The following is a 22469-nucleotide window of genomic DNA, read 5'->3' as shown; positions in this document are numbered from 1 at the left end:
TAGAACACCAAGGGACTTCCCTGGTGGTGCAGTGGTTAAGAATCCACCTGCTGGGCTTCCCTGGTGGCGCAGTGGTTGAGAGTCCGCCTGCCGATGCAGGCAACATGGGTTCGTGCCCCGGTCCGGGAAGATCCCACATGCCGCGGAGCGGCTGGGCCCGTGAGCCATGGCCGCTGGGCCTGTGCGTCCGGAGCCTGTGCTCTGCAACGGGAGAGGCCACAACAGTGAGAGGCCCGCATACCTCAAAAAAAAAAAGAATCCGCCTGCCAATGCAGGGGACACAGTTGGATCCCTGGCCCGGGAAGATCCCACATGCCGCGGAGCAACTAAGCCCATGCACCACAACTACTGAGCCTGTGCTCTAGAGCCCATGAGCACAACTACTGAGCCCACAACTACTGAAGCCCATTCGCCCTAGAGCCCGCACGCTGCAACTATTGAGCCTGCGTGCTGCAACAAGAAGCCCATGCGCCTACAGCCCGTGGCCCCCACCAAGAGAAGCCACCCCAATGAGAAGCCCACGCACTGCAACGAAGAGTAGCCTCCACTCGCTGCAACTAGAGAAAGGCTGCACGCAGCAATGAAGACCCATTGCAGCCAAAAAAAAAAAAAAAAGATAGAACACCACAGGCACAATCCATGAAAAAAAGAATTGATAAGCTGAACTTCATTAAAATTAAAAATTTCTCTGTGAAAGAAAATGTCAAGAGAATGAAAAGACAAGCCACAGACTGGGAAAACAATATTTGCAAAAGATACATCTGAGAAAGGAATGTTATCCAAAATATATAAAGAACTCTTGGACTTCCCTGGTGGTCCAGTGGTTAAGACTCTGCACTTCCTATGCAGGGGGCGCAGGTGTGATCCCTGGTTGGGGAACTAAGATCCCACGTGCCACGTGGCTCCGCCAAGAAATTAAAAAAAAATTATATATATATATATATATATATATATATACACAGAGAGAGAGAGAGAGAGAGAGAGAGAGAGAGAGAGAGAGAGAGATACAAAGAACTCTTAAAATTCAACAATAAGAAAACAAACAACCTGACTAAAAAATGGGCCAAAGACCCTAACAGACACCTCACCAAAGAAGATACACAAATAGCAAATAAACATATGAAAAGATGCTCCACATCATATGTCATCAGGGAAATGCAAATTAAAACAGTGAGACACCACTACACACCTATTAGATGGCCAAAATCTGGACGCTAGCAACACCACAAGGCTGGTGAGAACAATGAGACTAATCAGTATGGAGTAACAAGAACTCCCACTCATTGCTGGTGAAATATAAGATGATAAAGCTACTTGGAAGGCAGTTTGGTGGTTTCTTACAAAATTAAACATACTCTTACCATATGATCCAACAATTGCACTCTTTGGTATATACCCAAATGAAACTAAAACTTACATTCACACAAAAACCTGCACATGGATGTCTACAGCAGCTTTATTCATAATTGCCAAAGCTTGGAAGCAACCAAGCTGCCCTTCAGTAGCTGAATGGGTAAATAAACTGTGGTACATCTGGACAATGAAATATTATTCAGTGCTAAAAAGAAATGAGCTATCAAGCCATGAAAAGACATGGAGGACATTTAAATGCATAATACTAAGTGGAAGAAGCTGAAAAGCCTACATAGTGTATGATTCCTACTGTGTGATATTCTACAAAAGGCAAAACCATGGAGACAATAAAAAGATCAGTGATTTTCAGGGATTAGGAGACAGGAAAGGATGAATAACAGGAGCACAGAGAATTTTTAGGTCAGTGAAAATACTCTGTATTGTACTAAAAAGGTGGATACATGTCATTATAGATTTGTTCAAATCCACAAAATGTACAGAACCAAGAGTGAATCCTCATGTAAACGATAGACTTCGGGTGATTACAATATGTCAATGTAGGTTCATCACTTGTAAAAAATGTACCAACTCTGATGGGAGGGTGTTTATAATACGGAAATCTATGTATCTTATATTGGGGTAGAGGGCATGTGGGAAGTCTGTGTATCTTCCACTCCATTTTTCTGTGAACCTAAAACTACTCTAAAAAATAAAGTCTATTAAAAAATAATTTAAGAAAGAGTAGCCAAGTGAAAAATTATGAGATTGCCATATTTATAATTAGATGTCAATTTTGATGGTGTTATAACCTGACTTATAATAATATTATAAAACACCAGAATGGAAAATATTTAAATGATATTGTGCTCCAAATATATGCATTTCTTCATTTTTTTTTTTCTTAATTTTTTTGGCCATGCCACGTGGCTTGCAGGATCTAAGTTCCCTGACCAGGGACTGAACCCATGAACTCGGCAGTGAAAGCACAAAGTCCTAACCACTGGACCACCAGGGTATTCCCCAAATCTAAGCATTTCTCATTATTATTATTTAATTATTATTATCTTATTTTATTCCTGAGCACACTACTTTTTCATTAAAAATAATCAACACCTGCAGGTACTAGATATAAGAGAAATGCATTTAGCAGTCTGCAAAAAGGCATTAATTAAAGGTTGTACAGATCAAAAACTGAAACAATTGGTACTCTAGACTTAGATTAGGCTTTGCCACTTAATATTTAGGCTTTCTGTCACATATAGAAACAACAAAATTTTACTGAGCATCTATTATGTGCTTAGTTATTGTTTTAAAATGCAGGAAAGAATTTTTAAAATCTAGGGCTCTTAGGAGACAAAAAATGAATATATAAAACATGAAACTCATAAAGTTTATAGTATTAACCATAAATGAAATAGAATCCCTAGAAAAGAAATCTTCATGAAGTAAGATCTTGGCTAAATTTCCAAGGAGTGGTTAGGATGACCAGAAGGGAAGAGAATTATTCTTGATTCAGAACTGTCACAGTATGTGAGTGTATGCAAGGAAGAGAGCTTCTAAAAAGCAGACATCTTGGTCAAATTCCAGACCCTGCATCTGTTAGCTGTGTGAATGGTGAGCTAGATGATGTACTAGGACTCTTACACACCTTCTTTCAATTGACCCTTACAAGAGCTTTAGAAGGCTGGCGTTATTAGCGTCATTTTAAAGAAGAAGAAAATAAGTGAATGAAACCAAGATCAAATCCCTAATTATACGGTAGAGCTATAATTTGAATCCTGATCTCTCTGGTTCTAAAATTATGCTTTTCCCACTATATCAAGCTCTCTTCTTTGCACACTCATATATTGTGACATTTATTTCTGCATATATAACTGTAATCTTATCTGAATAAAAATAAATAGAAGGTGTATACACAAAACTAATATTCATAGCCCTGTTCTCTTTGGAAAGGCAGTGCTTTTTTAACAAATAATTTTTAATAGTTACATTTACATGAATGATTCACAAGTCAAAACAATAAAGTACATACAGAGAAACTTGCCTCTGTCACTGCCTTTTCTTCTCATTCTTTCCTCTACTCATTCTAGGTAATGATTCTATTAGCTTCCTGTTTGTCCTTGCATGATTCTTTAACACAAGAAAATATGAATATATATAGTTCTTTCCTCCCTCTTATACTCTTTATACTCACACCCTACTCTTTTCATTAGCAGTCTATCCTGGAGATCATCCGGTATCAGTCACTAGAGGTCCTCATCACTCTCTCTTGTGGTTGCATAATAGTCCATTGTGTGGATGTGCTGTAATTTATGTAACTGGTTCTGTGTCTCCCTCCCACCCTCCCTATCCCACCCCTCTAGGTGGTCACAAAGGGAGATCAGCTCAGTGCTTTGTGACCGCCTGGAGGGGTGGGATAGGGAGGGTGGGAGGGAGGGAGACGCAAGAGGGAAGAGATATGGGAACATATGTATATGTACAGCTGATTTACTTTGTTATAAAGCAGAAACTAACACACCATTGTAAAGCAATTATACCCCAATAAAGATGTGGAAAAAAAAAAAAAGCACAGAGCTGAGCTCCCTGTGCTATGCAGCTGCTTCCCATTTATTGTAATGTAAAAGTTAGTGTGTGTGTGTGTGTGTGTGTGTGTGTGTGTGTGTGTGTGTGTGTGTGTGTATGTATGTGGTATAAAACCCATCAATCTTTTCTTTCCTGTCTTCTGAATTTTGAGCCATACTTCATACAGGTCTTCCCCACTCCATGGTTTTAAAGGAATTCTTCCAAGTTTTCTTCTAGGAAGTCTCAGTGAACACATATTTCTCTTCAGAACGTAGAAACAGAGACTGCATTGCTAGCTGAGTGAGAGTAGTTTGTTTCAGGTTATCATGTACTAAGCTCCCACAAGGCGTCAGGAACATTATACACACAATGAATGATAATACTCTGGCCCTGCCTTTGAAGTGCTTGCAGCCTTATCTTGATACGCTTTGGTAAGGGACTAGTAAAGGGCTTTGTGTAGAGGGCTAAGAGAGTTTAGATACGGGACACTTAGCCCAACCTGGTGGTCTAGGAAGGTTCCCTAGAAGAAACGATGCTGCTTTGTAATTCTAGGGAGAGATGATGAAAGAGACTATTTGTGAGAGGAAGGACGAAAAGGACAACTAATATATGTAGAAGGAATAATATATTAGAAGCAAAACTTTCACAAACCCTGATGAAAATACTGGGTCAGGCAAGAATTAACAATTGGTATTAAAATCATCAGGTGTATGATTGATGAAGAATTAGATTTTTAAAAATTCCTTAGAAATCACACAGATTACATTCAGAATTTCATAATTTAAGCAGAGGGTCAAAATTAGCATCATGGATGGTGGGATCCATGGAATATTGGGCTCACAACAGTACCGAATCAATCTAAACTTTTTAAATTGAATTGTTATCATCAAGCTTTAAGATATGACTTACACTTTATATGAAATAAAGAAAATAAATTTAAAAAAAAACAAGAATAAAACCTAAATCAACACCATGTATGAACTGCGTACAGGTTTCTTAATGGACTATTTCATTTGTATATTAACTTAGCAATTATTAATTTCACATAATACCTGTAAATATAACTAGAAATATATATGACAGCTTAACTTGTATTATGGGTCTAAGATTATTCTTTTTTTTGTTTTTCTTATTAGTTATCTATTTTATACATATTAGTGTATATATGTCAATCCTAATCTCCCAATTCATCCCACCACCACCCCTCCCCTGTCACTTCCCCCCTTGGTGTCCATACGTTTGTTCTCTACATCTGTGTCTCTATTGCTGCCCTGCAAACCGGTTCATCTGTACCATTTTTCTAGGTTCCACATATATGCGTTAATATATGATATTTGTTTTTCCTTTTCTGACTTACTTCACTCTGTATGAGTCTCTAGATCCATCCACGTCTCTACAAGTGACCCAATTTTGTTCCTTTTTATGGCTGAGTAATATTCCATTGTATATATGTACCACATCTTCTTTATCCATTCCTCTGTTGATGGGCATTTAGGTTTCTTCCATGACCTGGCTATTGTAAACAGTGCTGCAGTGAACATTGGGGTGCATGTGTCTTTTGGAATTATGGTTTTCTCTGGGTATATGCCCAGTAGTGGGATTGCTGGGTCATATGGTAGTTCTCTTTTTAGTTTTTAAGGAACCTCCATACTGTCCTCCATAGTGGCTGTATCAATTTACATTCCCACCAACAGTGCAAGAGGGTTCCCTTTTCTCCACACCCTCTCCAGCATTTGTTGTCTGTTGATTTTCTGATGATGCCCATTCTAATTGGTGTGAGGTAAAACCTCATTGTAGTTTTTTTTTTTTTTTTTTTGCCTCTTTCTGTTGTGGCCTCTCCCGCTGCAAAGCACAGGCTCCGGATGCGCAGGCTCAGCAGCCATGGCTCATGGGCCCAGCCGTTCTGCGACATGTGGGATCTTCCCGGACCGGGGCACGAACCCATGTCCCCTGCATCAGCAAGCGGACTCTCAACCACTGCGCCACCAGGGAAGCCCCTCATTGTAGTTTTGATTTGCATTTCTCTAATAATTAGTGATGTTGAGCAGCTTTTCATGTGCTTCTTGGCCATCTGTATGTCTTCTTTGGGGAAACATCTATTTAGGTCTTCTGCCCATTTTTTGATTGGGCTGTTGTTTTTTTAATATTGAGCTGCATGAGCTGCTTCTACATTTTGGAGATAAATCCTTTGTCCATTGATTCATTTGCAAATATTTTCTCCCATTCTGAGGGTTGTCTTTTCATCTTGATTGTAGTTTCCTTTGCTTTGCAAAAGCTTTTAAGTTTCATTGGGTCCCATTTGTTTATTTCTGTTTTTATTTCCATTACTCTAGGAGGTGGTTCAAAAAAGATCTTGCTGTGACTTACGTCAAAGAGGTTCTTCCTATGTTTTCCTCTAAGAGTTTTATAGTGTCCAGTCTTACATTTAGGTCTCTAATCCATTTGGAGTTTATTTTTGTGTATGGTGTTAGGGAGTGTTCTAATTTCATTCTTTTACATGTAGCTGTCCAGTTTTCCCAGCACCACTTATTGAAGAGACTGTCTTTTCTCCATTGTATGTTCTTGCCTCCTTTGTCATAGATTAGTTGACCATAGGTCAGTGGGTTTATCTCTGGGCTTTCTATCCTGTTCCACTGATCTATATTTCTGTTTTTGTGCCAGTATAAGATTATTCTAAAACACCTTATTGCATGGTCTTTGTTAATAACCTAATCTTCTTTTGACATCCTAATTCTGTCTGATTTAGATTATCTTTCTCTTGAGTCCCAACCTGATCAGTTCCTTCTATAACAGTAGCCAGAAAGTCTATTCTGCCAATAATTTTCTCTGTAGTTCCTTTACACTTTTTTGCTAGGGAAAGTTAATTTTCAGTAACTGAATTTACCCCTGAGCTAACCAGCAAACCAGGGAAGTGTGGCTGCCATCAGTATATTGATCAGCTCCTTCTGTTCTCTATAAGTGAATTAGAGGATTGATGACAGAAAATGGGATAGTTGGCAAAGAAAACTAGTTTCTGGAAAATAGAAAGAAAAACAACGCACTCAAATTTAAAGATGTGGACTCTGTGATGATTACGGAACCTTCGTGTGTCCAATATGAGGTCTGGATTAGCTCTGCCTGCGTGCTCCCCACTACTCTTTTCAGGGCTGGGGCTCACCCTCCTCCAGAACACTGTTCTGCTTTCACTTCCAGAGACGTCTTCCCCAATATATCCACATCCAAGTCCTCCGCACCCTATGTCATCACTCTATTTTCGGACTATCCATATTTATTCATATCCATAATTATCTTACTATCTATGATTATCATGTTTGTTGATTTGGATGTCCACTATCTCAACGGTCCCCAACCTTTTTGGCACCAGGGGCCGCTTTCATGGAAGACAATTTTTCCACGGACGGGAGGGCGGGAGGATGGTTCAGGTGGTAATGCGAGCCATGGGGAGCGGCAGATGAAGCTTCGCTTGCTCACCTGCTGCTCACCTCCTGCTGTGCTTCCCGGTTCCTAACAGGCTGCAGACCAGTACCAGTCCAAGGTCTGGGGGTTGGGGACTCCTGCTCTCTCTGCTTCCCTTCACTGGGATATAAGCTCCATGACAGCTGAGGCTAGATCTAGTCTGTTCCCTGCTGTATCCTCAGTGCCTATAACAGTGCCTGTCATATAATAGGTACTTGATAAAAGTCTGCTAAGCAAACAAGTACAATACACCACAGTCCAGTGTTTTCTCCTGCAAGATGGTGTACACTCAACCAAGAATAAGGCCTCTGTTCCTTTAAGAGATGCTCTAAGAGCTGATAAGATTATAGGAATCACATGAAGTTTCAGTTGTGATAAAAATGTCATTCTGGTAAATTTTTTTTTCTTTTTTATATCACCTATTGGAAAACCTGAAATATAAGGTTATGGGTTAAATTACAACGGAAGTTATTTGTGACAAAATGTGAATTTAGGTGATCCTTCAATTTGTCTCTTATTTCTTTGGGAAAAGAGTTCAATAGGGCACAGGTTTTTCTCTGTGAATCACAAGCAGCATTTAATTACAACAGACAGAATGGGAGCAATGTTATTTACACTGCAGTTACCTGAATTGTCCAATGATAACTTTTACTTAATCGCTGTCAGCTCAGCAGTGCAGTCTTAGGAGAGCAATGAAGCTCTGGGTTCTTGTCATTTCTACTTTTCATTTACATATTTTTGGTTAAATTTGCTTAAATTTTTGCGGCCCCATTTTATGGTGTAAAATTGTGCTCATTTCTTTGAAATAAATTTTTTAGACAATTTAAGATAATGAATATGAAGACATAATTTATATTTTAAAATATTTTCAAGCTTACTGCAAAACAAATCTGAAAAAAATCATTCTGTTGACTTTTACATTAGGAAAGACACAAGATTCAATTCCGCCTTCGGAGATGACACTTAGCTTTATGGATTACAAAGTATGTAATTCTAAAATAAACTTCTTTAGATTGATTCTAATTTTCATGTCTGTTTTATTAGGAAATGTCAAAGGAGTGATGTAAAAACGATTCATGAAATTTCCCACAGTGAAGACCAAATTCGGCAGGTGTTTTCCTGGGCACCAGGTAGGAATAAGAATTACAAACTGGAAAGTATTCCATGGGGTAGGTGGGAATTAGTGGATCAGAAGAACTTTTTCTGTTAAAATCATGCTTTTTTATTGTTTGGACTTTCTAAAATATGTTTTTGGATTTTTTAAAAAGGAGTAAACAAAATTTTAGAAAAGAATATAGCATGCAAATTATTTATATAATTGACTTAAATTGATATGTTTTTAAATTAACTAACCCGTTACAAACATCTAAACATATAAATACCATGCTTGCTTTTGCAGCACATACACTAAAATTGGAACGATACAGAGAAGAATGGCCCCTGCGCGAGGACGACACACAAATTTGTGAAGCATTCCATATTTTTTGGTGTTGGGAAAGTTGGAACAGCCACACGTATATCAATGAAGTTAGAACAAACCCTCATACCATGCACAAAAATAAACTCAAAACGGCTTAAAGACAAATTTAAGACATGACACCATAAAACTCCTAGAAGAGAACATAGGCAAAACATTCTTGGACATAAATCGTACCAATGTTTTCTTAGGTCAGTCTCCCAAGGCAATAGAAATAAAAGCAAAAATAAACAAATGGGACCTAATCAAACTTATAAGCTTTTGCACAGCAAAGGAAACCATAAACAAAACAAAAAGACAACTTACAGACTGGGAGAAAATATTTGCAAATGATGCGATTGATAAGGGCTTAATTTCCAAAATATACAAACAGCTCATACAACTCAATAACAACAACAACAAAAAATAACCCAATCAAAAAATGGGCAGAAGACCTAAATAGACATTTCTCCAAAGAAGATATATAGATGGCCAATAGGCACATGAAAAGATACTCATCATTGTTAATTATTAGAGAAATGCAAATCAAAACTACAATGAGGTACCACCTCACGCCAGTCAGAATGGCCATCATTAAAAAGTCTACAAAAAAAAAATAAAATAAAATAATTAAAAAATAAAAGAAAATGATCAGAAAAACCTAGAGTCAAGACGGGAATAAAGATGCAGACCTACTAGAGAATGGACTTGAAGATATGGAGAGGGGGAAGGGTAAGTTGGGACAAAGTGAGAGAGTGGCATGGACACATATACACTACCAAATGTAAAATAGATAGCTAGTGGGAAGCAGCTGCATAGCACAGGGAGATCAGCTCTGTGCTTTGTGACCACCTAGAGGGGTGGGATAGGGAGGGTGGGAGGGAGGGAGATACAAGAGGGAAGAGATATGGGGACATATGTATAACTGATTCACTTTGTTATAAAGCAGAAACTGACACACCATTGTAAAGCAATTATACTCTAATAAAGATATTAAAAAAATAAAAGTCTACAAATAACAAATGCTGAAGACGGTTTGGAGAGAAGGGAACCCTCTTACACTGTTGGTGGGAATGTAAATTGGTGCAGCCACTATGGAAAACATCATGGAGGTTCTTCAAAAAACTAAAAATAGAGTTACTATATGATCCTGCAATCCCACTCCTGAGCATATATCTGGACAAAACTATAATTTGAAATGAAACATGCACCCCCTATGTTCATAGCAGCACTATTCACAATACCGAAGATGTGGAAACAACCTAAATGTTCATCATCAGATAAATGCACAATGATGTGGTGTATATATATATATATATATATATATATATATATATATATATATGTATACACACACACACACACACACACACAAAGGAATACTATCCAGCCATAATAAAGAATGAAATAATGCCATTTGCAACAACATGGATGGACCTAGAAATTATCATACTAAGAGAAGTAAGCCAGATAAATACAAATACCATATGATATCACTTATATGCGGAGTCTAAAATATGACACAAATGAACTTATCTATGAAGCAGAAACAGACTCACAGATACAGAGAACAGACTTGTGGTTGCTGGAATGGAGGGTGGGGAGGGATGAATTGGGAGTCTGGGATTAGCAGATGCAAACTAGCATATACAGAATGGATAAACAACAAGGTCCTACTGTATAGCACAGGGAACTATATTCAGTATTGTGTAATAAACCATAATGGAAAAGAATATATCTATGTATAACTGAATCGTTCTGCTGTATAGCAGAAATTAACACAATGTTGTAAATCAAACTATACTTCAATAAATAAATTTTAAAAATAAAATAAAAATTAAAATGTAAACATACTACCATATGACCCAGCAATCCCACTACTGGGCATATACCCTGAGAAAACCATAATTCAAAGAGTCATATACCAAAATGTTCATTGCAGCTCTATTTACAATAGCCAGGACATGGAAGCAACCTAAGTGTCCATCGACAGATGAATGGATAAAGAAATGTGGCACACATATACAATGGAATATTACTCAGCCATAAAAAGAAACGAAATTGAGTTACTTGTAGTGAGGTGGATGGACCTAGAGTCTGTCATACAGAGTGAAGTAAGTCAGAAAAAGAAAAAAAAATACCGTACGCTAACACATACATATGGAATCTAAGAAAATAAATAAATAAATAAAAGGTCATGAAGAACTTAGGGGTAGGATGGGAATAAAGACACAAACCTACTAGAGAATGGACTTGAGGATATGGGGAGGGGGAAGGGTAAGCTGTGACAAAGTGAGAGAGTGGCATGGACATAGATACACTACCAAAAGTAAAATAGATAGCTAGTGGGAAGCAGCCGCATAGCACAGGGAGATCAGCTAGGTGGTTTGTGACCACCTAGAGGGGTGGGATAGGGAGGGTGGGAGGGAGGGAGACGCAAGAAGGAAGAGATATAGGAACATATGTATATGTATAACTGATTCACTTTGTAATAAAGCAGAAACTAACACACCATTGTAATGCAATTATATTCCAATAAAGATGTTAAAAAAAAGAATGAAAATAATTCAGTATAGACTCACATATTCAATTTTTCTTACAAGGACAGTAAGTACTTAGCTGAAAACTGAAATGTTTGCTAGTTCCCTTTCATTTTTTAGAATTTTGTGTACAAAAGAGGTTAGAACTTGTCATAACAAATTATACACCTTGATGGTTTGATCTGCTTTCATTAATTAGGCCCTTATTTTAATTTTCTTGGTTTCTGTAAGTCCAGGACAGCTACAAACAGAGAGGAAAAGAAGTAAATACAGAAAAGCCAGACAGCAAATACTTAACCTAAATAAATACTTGAGATTCTAATGTCAACATGCTAGTAAAACCTAGTCTTCCTGATAATGAACAATCTTTACTAAATTAAATGATTTTAGCTAATCAACTTTGGCATCAAGCCAGAAATGAGTACTGACTGGGAACGAACAAAGCAGACAGCACTGTATGGATATAAGATAAACATACTTTTTAGAGGTGGGATGTGAAGAAAGAAAATATGGTGATGGTACTTGAAGAAAACCAGATGGTTATTAAAGTGGCAGTCTATGCAGGCCAAGGTGGGTGTGGAGGGAGCTGAGTGAATGAAAGGTTTCTCTCTGAGAAAGGAGGAAGATGGTTTACAATGGCTGAAAATATGGATCCTTAAAATTCCTTAGATTCTCTTTTGACCAGCTCAATGGTTCAGAAAAGCATTTTAGATAATTTTGCTCTTATTTTATCTTAAGTATGTTAATTCACAAAATGCTTCGATTAACCAAACCTGAAATTTACAGCTTCTTTCAGCTTGTATACTGAAGGACACAGAGCAAAACTTTTCTAACTTAAAATTCTGATATCCACAAGTGGGAGATATGCTGAGTAAGATTTCTGTAGCCATCGAGAAGCTGGAATAGTGCTCTGATTATCTATTGCTGTGGAGCAAACTACCCCAAACTCGTTGGACAGAAACAACAATTACTCATGTTGCTCATGAGTCTTCAATTTGGTCAGAGCTCATGCACTGCCAGCTCTGGTGGCTGAAAGGTTAGAATGACTCAATGGCTGGGGGCTGGAATCATTCAAAGTCTCATTCACCCATATGTCTGGGGGTTGATGCTGGCTGTTGGCCAGGACCTTAGCTAGGGTTGTCAGCTAGAATGTGTGCACGTGGCCTCTCCCATGTGACTGGTAGGCTTCCTCAGAGGAGGGTGGCTGCGTGTGCAGAGCCACTACTAGCCCAGAACTCAGGTAGTAGGAGCTACCAGTTTCCTAAGTCTTTGGAGCCAGAAGCTGGCACAGTGTCACTTATGCTGTCCTCTATTTGTCAAACAGTCACAGAACACAGGACCAAAGGGAGAGACAGAGCCTCCATCTCTCAACGGGAGGACTGTCAAAGAATTCTAAGACCGTCTATAAAAAACCACCACAGACAGCAATCCCATCGCCTTTCCCTAACGATTAAGTTGACATATTTTCCGGGCAATCTAAAATTATACTGTTACTCAATAAACTGTTCAGATATGGGCGGATGAGACAATATGCAAATTACTTTAGTACTTAAAAGCTTTCAAGACCAGAGTTGAAAGTCACCGGACACACTTCACCTCATTAAGGCCTCATGCAGTTTAGTTTATTAAGGTGCTAGGCAAAATACTTCATTGTAATATTAAGTACGTAAAGCCATGCTTCCAGTAGCATAATCTGATTCTTCCAGTAGCATAATCTGATTCTCTGAGTGTTTAGAACAGTAAACATCAAGGACGTATTATAAGGGTTTGGACATCATCTGCCCTTGGGACAGGAATTCATGTCAGGAACATTTTTCATAAGAGGCAATCCTCTAAAATAATTCTTGGTCGTTAACACTTCCTAAGAACTTGGAAGATTACTAGAGATGAACGCTGACTAGCTAAAAAAGGAAGGGAAATGAGGGGTGGCCAGTGAACTGATGGGATATTGTTAGCTGACCTCAAGATATGGAGGAATCATTCTGAAGTGTTTTCCTGCAGCATAACCTTTCATTTGGATTTAGTCACTATGATCGCTGAAATCATTGACAAGGACTTGCTCCAATGCCTATTCTTTACATAGGGTTGTCTGCAGAAGACAGGATCTGGATAAGCAGGAAGCTCAGCCTTTCACATATCTCTAAGATTTAGGTACAGATACATTAGTCTGGAATCTTAAGGTAATTTATTAACTCCATTTGTGCTGCATCTAACTATAAAATATAAAAATTAATTGATTCAATGCATACAAATTTCCCCATAATTATAAAAATCACTATTTTCTGATGTCTAATTCATCCAAAACTAATCATCTTTTCTTATTCTATCTCAGGTTCCATGAAGTATATTAAACATATTCCTTAATTAGTGGCATACCATTCATTTAACAATTATTTATCGATGAACTATTTATACCTGGTACTCTCTAGGCACTTGGAATACTTCAGTGAATAAAACAATGGTCCTTGACTCTTGGAACTTATATTCTAGCAGGGAGAGACAGATAATAAATAAAAAATGTATAATATAAACACATTTTATTATAAATTTATTCATTTATTTTCTATTTATTAAATATTTTTACATGACATATCCTGGTTATTCTGTTTTCCCCACTCCTTCCCAAATCCATTCTCTGCCCTATGAACAGCACCCAGGCTCCCTTGCCAGGTGGCTTCTGGTTGAGTTGGGCCAACGTGAGGTGTATGTCAGGTTACTTCTTCCCTACTTCCTCCCTACTTTGGGCTGCATTTCTGGCAAAAGCTGTGTCCCTGCCCAGCTACACCTCCTCTTGGGTGTCTTCCTCTTGCAAGGCTCTAACTCTCTCTGGATTCCAATAAACCACTGTTTCCCTCTGCCCCTTCTTCAGGTCTCTAGGTGTCTCATTATTCCTTATCAGTTCCCTTAACCTTGACCACAATTCCTCAATCAGTCCTTTCATTAGTCTCTTGAGATATTTTGTTTCTGTCATCGGAGATATTTTGCTTTCTGCCAAGATTCTAATTGATCATCATATTAGATGATATGAGAAAAGAGTAATGAAAGCAAATTAAGGGCATCAGGAGTTGGAGTGGACAAAGTAAGCCTCGTTGAGAAAGGTGACATTTGAATTTGACATCTGACTTGAAGGAGTCTATGCATTGCCCATATTTAATTTAATTTTTATTAATTTCCCCTTAGGCTCACATTCCTAGTCTAATTTTGATCTTTTCTCTCCACAGATAAATGCTTTTATTATGGGTTCTTCTACATATATATACACACATATATATATGTATACATATATGATGTATATATCTGTATATATGCTTATATAAAATATACATTGTGTATTATTATGTGATATATATCACATATATGTGTATATATAATTAGTTATTATACATATATAATGTGTCTATATATGTGTGTGATATATATCTCACAAATGTGTACATGTGTATAACACACATATATAATACATAATGTATATTTATAAATACATATATACACATGTATACACACTCATGTATATGTCCATAAATAGTATGGTATTTGTAATTTGCATAAATGGCATCATGTTACATCTCACTTAGCTTAACTTATAACTCAAACTTATATTTTGGAATTTATTCATGATAGATAGGTTTTGCTAATTATGTTAACTTGTATTCTATCACTGTCATATAACATTTTATTTGTCTCTTCTTCAAGAGGACATTTAAGTTATTTTCAACTCTTTATTACTGTAAACAATTTTGGCGAACATTCTTGAACGTATCTTTTTGTATATCTGAGTAAGATTTCACATTCTCAATAGATACGAAGCTCTTAACTGGAGTAGAGCTTTCACTAAAAAAGACAACTTCAGGAAATAGGTAAAATTAACAAAGAAAATTAATCAAATCCCATTTTGGTGGATTCTAGGGGAGCGAGAATGGCATCCTTTATTCATTTTTTCACTTTAAAATTCAACAGGCTGTTTCACAGAAAAAATTCCTCAAATATCAAGTCACCCAGCCAAAACATCCTGAAGCATAAGATGTAAACTCAACAAAAAGATTCTGAAATTTTTTTCTGTCATATAACCGAAAGGAAATATGTTTGAGATTAAATGTATTCAGGGAGCTACAGATTATTTTAAAATATGTAATATGGATCATAAATTCATCATTACCAGAGACCTCCAAGTTGCATGAAAACAGTAAATCCTGGAGGAATCCTGCAGTAAGTTTTTTCTTTCTTCTCTTTTGAATCTCATGATATGTTTCAATCTACAGCAGAATGCTTATTGCGATCAGTAACAACCACCTACTTAAGTGTTTTAAAGTATCTTCAACGTTGGCATTTGAAAGGGAAGTAAGTCATTGGATTGTCAGCCCAGTGATGCTTGAGTAATGACAATGATTTAGGCAAACACAAATCATGCTTCTTATTGGACTATCTGATATCTAAAAAATAAACATGAAGCTAAATAATATTTCATGATGTTAATTTGTTGTTTTTCTTCCTAACTTCCCCTCCCCTCCCCCACCTCCATTTCAAGCAGGTTGCCAACTTATGTCTTCTTTGCACCTGGAGCACAGCCAAAACCATTCAGGAGATTATGCTGTCTATGACTCTAGAAAAACTTTTAAGAGGATTAGTGGTTATCTGAAAAAATATGGTAGAGTTGGAGTGGGAAAAAGGAGGGGTGAGATATAAGAGTTGGATGGCTCTTCAGACCAAACATGTCTGGTGCCCTTTGGTTCAATGCCAACAGAAAGTAACCTGACTTGAGAGAGGAGTGATTGGGTATGTGTTAGGACAGGTAGGACCACAGGCAACTTTGGCAAAATGCCTATGCCCCCAGTAGTGGCACAGAAATGGCAGGGAACTGAGGTATGTGAAGGTCTTTATGAGTTAATTTAACCAATGATGGAGCAGGGTAACCAAGGATGGGGTGAATAACAAGAAGATTGGGGCAGAGTAACCAAGGACCTATGGATAACCAATGGCTGAATGGACTCCCTGCACCCCAGCCACCTAAGCATTGCGAATATCACAGATTTGTAGATAAATGAGAGTGAAGGACACCTTGCAACATTAAGGTTATAGTCTGAGTTTTGTTCCTCTCTCCCCCTGCCAGTCAGACAAAAGAGGCAATTGAAGTTAAAAAATTAAGTGGAGCTTTAGAAAAGAAAGAATATTATATTTCTTATACTCCTGAGTTTGGAAAGTATGACTTATTCATACTTGATGATAGTAACCATGGTGCTGATATTCCTCAAGAGTCTGAGTTATGTGATGGAAAGTCCAGTGCTTCACTGAACTTGAAGACCCCAAGCAATCTCCAAAGAGGTGTTACAGTGGGCAGTTGCCACTTCTACCCGTTAGAACAAAACTGGAGGAATGCAGACTAAAAATGCAACAAGTATTAATTATGTGAATGACACAGAAATCCAGGAACTCCCTACAACTCTGCAATGTTTGAATGCTGGGGCCAAGGCTTTACTCTATGTGACCTGCACTCAATACTGTTACTCTCATTCTCACATCTCTCCAGACTCTTTGGCCAGTAATTCTCCTAAACATTCTGAGCTTTATACTTGCTTCTCCGGGCTGTAGGTCTGAGTTTTGCTTCCTCTAGTACTCTGAGGTCAGCAATTGTACGTAATTTCTGAAGACCAGGGAGGTGAAGTTGTCATTCAACTTTTCCTTTCTGAGTTCTCCCCTTTCTCCTTTAAGAAACACTTTGCATTCTGAACCCTCTCTATCTTGCCAGAAGGTATTAACAAATTTCCCTCTCTGGAACTGTCACAAAACTTGGCTCCTGTTCCCCTCTCACCATCAGCTTATTGTCTCTTCCTAAGACTGATATGAATGCACAAAGACACATTTCTAATAACAACGATTGTAGCAGTGTCCTATGGTACAGTTTTTCCTGAGTGAAGTGTCTGTGCGTGATTTATAATTAACAGTAACATTACTTTTCCTCTTGGATCAGTCCTTTTGTTTTTTTTTCCACCCACTGTCATCATATATTTCAAATTGTTAGTACTCGACTCCCGTTTACTTGTGAACTCTTACCAGCTTTTGGTTTTTTTATGCCACTCCATGGAGGCAGATCCTGACAGATTTTCCAAGTACCACTCAATTAGCACATTTTATCATTCTTCCACTAATCAATAACCTACACAATCTCTTCACCTTAAGCACTCATCATATAGAAACACATGGTTAATAACATTGGCCATCTGAAAACAAAGCAGCAAATACAGCTTTATTTCTCATTGAGAAAAGAAAATATATTGCCTAGAGACACAGAAATAGTGACAATGAAATGGAGTCAAGAAAGGGCTGAAGGCTTCCCTGGTGGTGCAGCGGTTAAGAGTCTGCCTGCCGATGCAGGGGACACGGGTTCGTGCCCCGGTCCGGGAAGATCCCACGTGCCGCGGAGCGACTGGGCCCCTGATCCATGGCCGCTGAGCCTGCGCGTCCGGAGCCTGTGCTCCGCAATGGGAGAGGCCACAACAGTGAGAAGCCCGCATACCACAAAAAAAAAAAAAAAAGAAAGAAAAAGAAAAGAAAGGGCTGAATGCAATTACAAAGTATTTTAGGAGGATGGGAAGATGATGCAAAGAGAAAACCGAAACTTGGCCTTCTGTCCCTCCCCCTTTGTAGCTACAATCTCCCACTGGACGCCATCTATCATGTGACTTTATTCTAGAAGGTTTTACTGGTAGAAACAAACACCAGGAGTTGTCCAGATCATCATTCCTCTTTATAAAATTACTTTCTTAGTGCTTTTTTCTGAGTTTGGCCCAAACCAGTCGGCCAGAACAGTTCCACTGTGACTTGTTTTTATCCAATAACTTCTCTCTCTTTCCATTTTCTGTGGTTTAATATCATTGGTTACTTAGTAAATAATTTATTTAGTAGATAATATTGATATTTCAGAAAAGTGTTTGCACTTTTCCAGTATTTATCGGCTTTAGGATAGTAGCAGCAAGTGCAGGGTTTTTATTAATGAACCAGAGAATTTAAAATACCAAAACCAGCTGCATCATTAAAACTTCAGGGTTCTTATTTCCTTGAGTTTGATTTGACTCCATATTATTTTCCACCTCTGGGCAGTAGGAAGGTAATATATGTGCTCTGATGAGTGAGCAGTGGAACCCAGTGGGAGACAGAATGTGATAGCAACACGAATGACAGAAGGTGAGTGATAGTCTCTTCTGCTAAAGAACAGAGCAAAGAAAGTGGCAGATGTCTACAATTAATTCCAAAACTTTTATACAAGCTAGAATTGAATTTTAAATCTCTTGCTCAGAAGAGTCAACAACAGCATGATGTCCATCCATAATTCATCATTTTTAAGATGTCTTACAGCATGTCCAAGGGAGCACCAGTTTAGAAATAAAGAAATACGGATTCTTATCCTACCTCTAGTATCTACTTACTGTGACTTTAAGTTTTCTATCCTTCAGTTTCCTGATATTTAAAGAAGAGTTGCGTACTATTTTATGAGACTAATGCTTATAATTTTAGTTAATTGTAGGGCAATTAGTTATTTTAATATGTTTATAAGTAATCTGCACTTTTAATCTATTATTACTTTCAAAAATGAAAAATTGCTGGGCATTTTTCTACATGCATGTGTATTTTTTTCTCATCTCACATATGAGTCTAACATTTTTCCACCTAGTCAATTTGTGAAAATTCACAGTTAACAAATATTTAAAATTATGATATGGTCAGTGAAGGTGTTTTATTTGCAGAGGCACAATTGCACCTTATCACTTGTAGAAGACATACACTGATTGTTAAATAGCAGTTTTATTCATTGATAGAAGTTAATGAATTAGTACCACCTGACAAGTGCTATTGAAAATGAAGGAACAAGATACAAATAGAACAGGAAACATAATTTTTCTTTCAAAAGAATATAATCCACATATTTTTGGCAGAATTTCCTCTTTCTATAATAAATTTGGTTTGTGCTAAAGAAATGTACCTAGATGATGTTTATTTTTTTTTATTTATTTTTATTTTTTGCGGTACACGGGCCTCTCACTGTCGTGGCCTCTCCCGTTTTGGAGCACAGGCTCCAGACGCGCAGGCTCAGCGGCCATGGCTCACGGGCCCAGCTGCTCCGTGGCATGTGGGATCTTCCCAGACCGGGGCACGAACCCGTGTCCCCTGCATCGGCAGGCGGACTCTCAACCACTGCGCCACCAGGGAAGCCCCTATGATGTTTATTTTTCTTCACAGACATAAGATCTCTGATTGGCTAATCAGTTCTGCCCAAGACCTGATGCAATACTGGAACTTCAAGTTGTTTGTTACAATGGTTTAGAGAAGGTTGTATCCTAGTGATTTTATATATATATATACACACATATATATGTATATATATGTATATATATATATTTCCTTGCCATTATATTATATATATATTCAGACACATATCTTACAATTATTTATTTAGTGGTAGGTTTGATGTGTTTGAAGACTATTTCAAGATGCAAATTTAAATACATATTCATGATCCTTGCTATAGAATCAATAAGCTCCCCCCTTCTTAATAAATGGATGTTTCCCTTTTACCATGAACGAAGAAAATCTGTTGGTATCTATATTAGATACGATTGGATTCTACTATCTATGGCAGAAAATAAAACAATAGCAACTAAGAAGATATAAGTTAACTTCCATCTCACATAAAGTCTGGAGGTAGATAGTACAGGTTTTGCAGAAACTTTCAAAACATCAGAAACTCAGGGACCTTGTAGTTCCCTCAACTCCATTTCCTTTGGTGTGATCCTCATCCTTATGTTCCAATATGCCTGCTAGAGCTCCAGCCATCTATATCTTCACTCCAGGAAGCAAGATGGAGGAAAGAAAGAAGAAGGATACAGCCATTCTCTTGTAGGACATTACCTAGAAGTCTGCACTCAACTTTTCTGCAACCATCCCATTGATTAGAACTTAGTCCCGTAATCATATCTAGCTACAAGTGTAGTGGGTACCAGTGTGCCAAGGTTAAAAATAAGGATTCTGTTACTAACAAGAAAGGGAGATAATAGATATTGGGAAGCCACTAGCAATCACAGCTACCATGCTACTGGGCATGTTTCCAAATGAAGCCATGTTAAAAATATATATATATATATATATATATAGAGAGAGAGAGAGAGAGAGAGAGAGAGAGAAATATATATATGAAGAAATAGATCCTCCTGAGATACTCATTAACCCTACATCAACAATATATTTGCACAAATATTCATTGATATGTCCCCTTAAATATTCACTTCATAAATTTGTTTCTCAGTTGAAAATAATGTGCCTAATAACTGGGCTCATTTACATAAGTAACTTTTCGAGGTAAAGATTCTCTTAGTGCAGAATATAGACAACCACGTCTAAGTCATAAAATTTGTCATCTCTAAAAAATTCAGCCAATACAAAGGGTACAAGGAAAATGGTACAGATTAACCTGAATGGAAAAAATGAATCAATTCCTTACTGTATATTACTTTATAGGTATTATTATTTTATGGTCCAACTTGGAGTTAAATCCATGAATGTACATTCATTGTCCTGACCTCAGATTCAGAGTCCACTGATAATTGTTGAGAGTCCATGCATTAGAAACTGAGCAAAATGCTTTTAACTATGAATTCTCAATTTAAGTCACACAATTCTGGAAGGTGCTACTAGACTGTATGGCTAGTGTGTAAACCACAGCTGAGAGAACTTGGCTACACTGGCCAAGGTGACACATCCGAGCAGAAAGCTTGAGTACGAATCAGACCCTCTAACACCATGTACTTTTTTTTGGTCAAACTGTTGCTCCAGTAATTAACTGACTCTCACGTTGAGCATCTAAAGAAGAGATATGCATACAAATCTCATAGCTCCAAACTACAAGAGACAGTATGATGAGTGTCTTAAATCTTACAATAGTTGATGTACAATGAGCTGCCTTTATACTTTAACAAACATAGCATCCTTGAAGCATGAGTGGATATAACCCTGGTTGCAAACGCTGAAAGGCTGGAGGACAGGAAAGTAATTTACAACAGAGACTTGAAATAATAAAGAATAAAAATACATTATTCAGTACTTCTTATTCAAGGATACTAGAAAGCTGTATAAGCCCATAGAGCAGGGGTAGACAAACTTTGTAAAGAGTCAGATAGTAAACATTTTAGGGTTTACAAGCCTACATAGTCTTGGTGGCATATTCTTTGTTTGCTTTGTTTGCAATCCTTTAAAAATGTAAAACAGATTTAGTCCAGCTAAAGTTGGGACTTGACTTGGTTTGCCAATTCCTGCATGGCGAAGTAATTATTTTTATGTTCAAAACAACTGCAAACATCAAACTTCTTGGCTTAGGTGAAAAGGTTGATTAGAAAGTTAATGCTCTCCACCTAACCCATGGTAAAACTAAATTATGAATCATAGAATTGAAATCAAGAGTGGCAAGAGACAACTTGCTTCTGTATTATTGGGTCCCAGGACTGGAACCTTTAACTGAGGTTCTAGTGCAATCATAGCAGCCATCTTCGGCACTGTCCACTCTCTCCTGGCTCTACTCCTGCACGTAAACAGTATTACTCTCCTGCTCTGCATAAAGAGAGATGCAGACTTGGAAAATTTAACTACTTAATCAAGGTGACAGAAATTTTCTGCAAATGGGGAACGTAATAGAGAATTAAAGAGAAACAATCATGTGACTTTCATTATTCTTCCTGCTCAGAATCTACCTTCTTAGAGTAAGTAGTATACGATTTCTTAGTAAATAGGAATAATTGTGAAAGGTGTATTTGACTTGCTAAAGATGGTATTGAACTCTCTCTATGTATGATTATGCATATTTCCCTGTCTTTTCTCAATGAGTGATCCACTATAGCAAGCAGCTGCTATGGAGCTATCTGATTTATATACTGAATGCCTTAAACCAGGGGTCCCCAACCCCTGGGCCATGGACTGGTACCAGTCCGTGGCCTGTTAGGAACCAGGCTGCACAGCAGGAGGTGAACAGCAGGCGAGCAAGCAAAGCTTCTTCTGTATTTACAGCTGCTCCCCATCGCTCGCATTACTGCCTGAGCTCCGCCTCCTGTCAGATTGGCGGT

At 37.8% G+C, this 22469-nt stretch overlaps 2 long non-coding RNA genes across 4 annotated transcripts in view; one reads left to right on the top strand and one right to left on the bottom strand.

The window, feature by feature from the left end:
- Positions 1-9454, top strand: part of LOC309822722 — a 68437-nt gene extending 58983 nt beyond the window's left edge. For all 3 annotated transcript variants that reach the window (XR_014296763.1, XR_014296764.1, XR_014296765.1), the window contains 2 exons: positions 8416-8501; positions 8771-9454. This is a non-coding gene — a long non-coding RNA (uncharacterized lncRNA). The remainder of the gene's footprint in view (positions 1-8415; positions 8502-8770) is intronic.
- Positions 1-22469, bottom strand: part of LOC309822723 — a 262605-nt gene that overhangs the window by 176224 nt on the left and 63912 nt on the right. The gene's annotated exons all lie outside the window — the stretch shown is intronic.

The sequence above is a fragment of the Grampus griseus genome (assembly GCF_964374135.1).
Source record: "Grampus griseus genome assembly, chromosome: 5".
Taxonomy (NCBI): Eukaryota; Metazoa; Chordata; class Mammalia; order Artiodactyla; family Delphinidae; genus Grampus; species Grampus griseus.
This window is presented reverse-complemented; position numbering and strand designations above follow the sequence as displayed.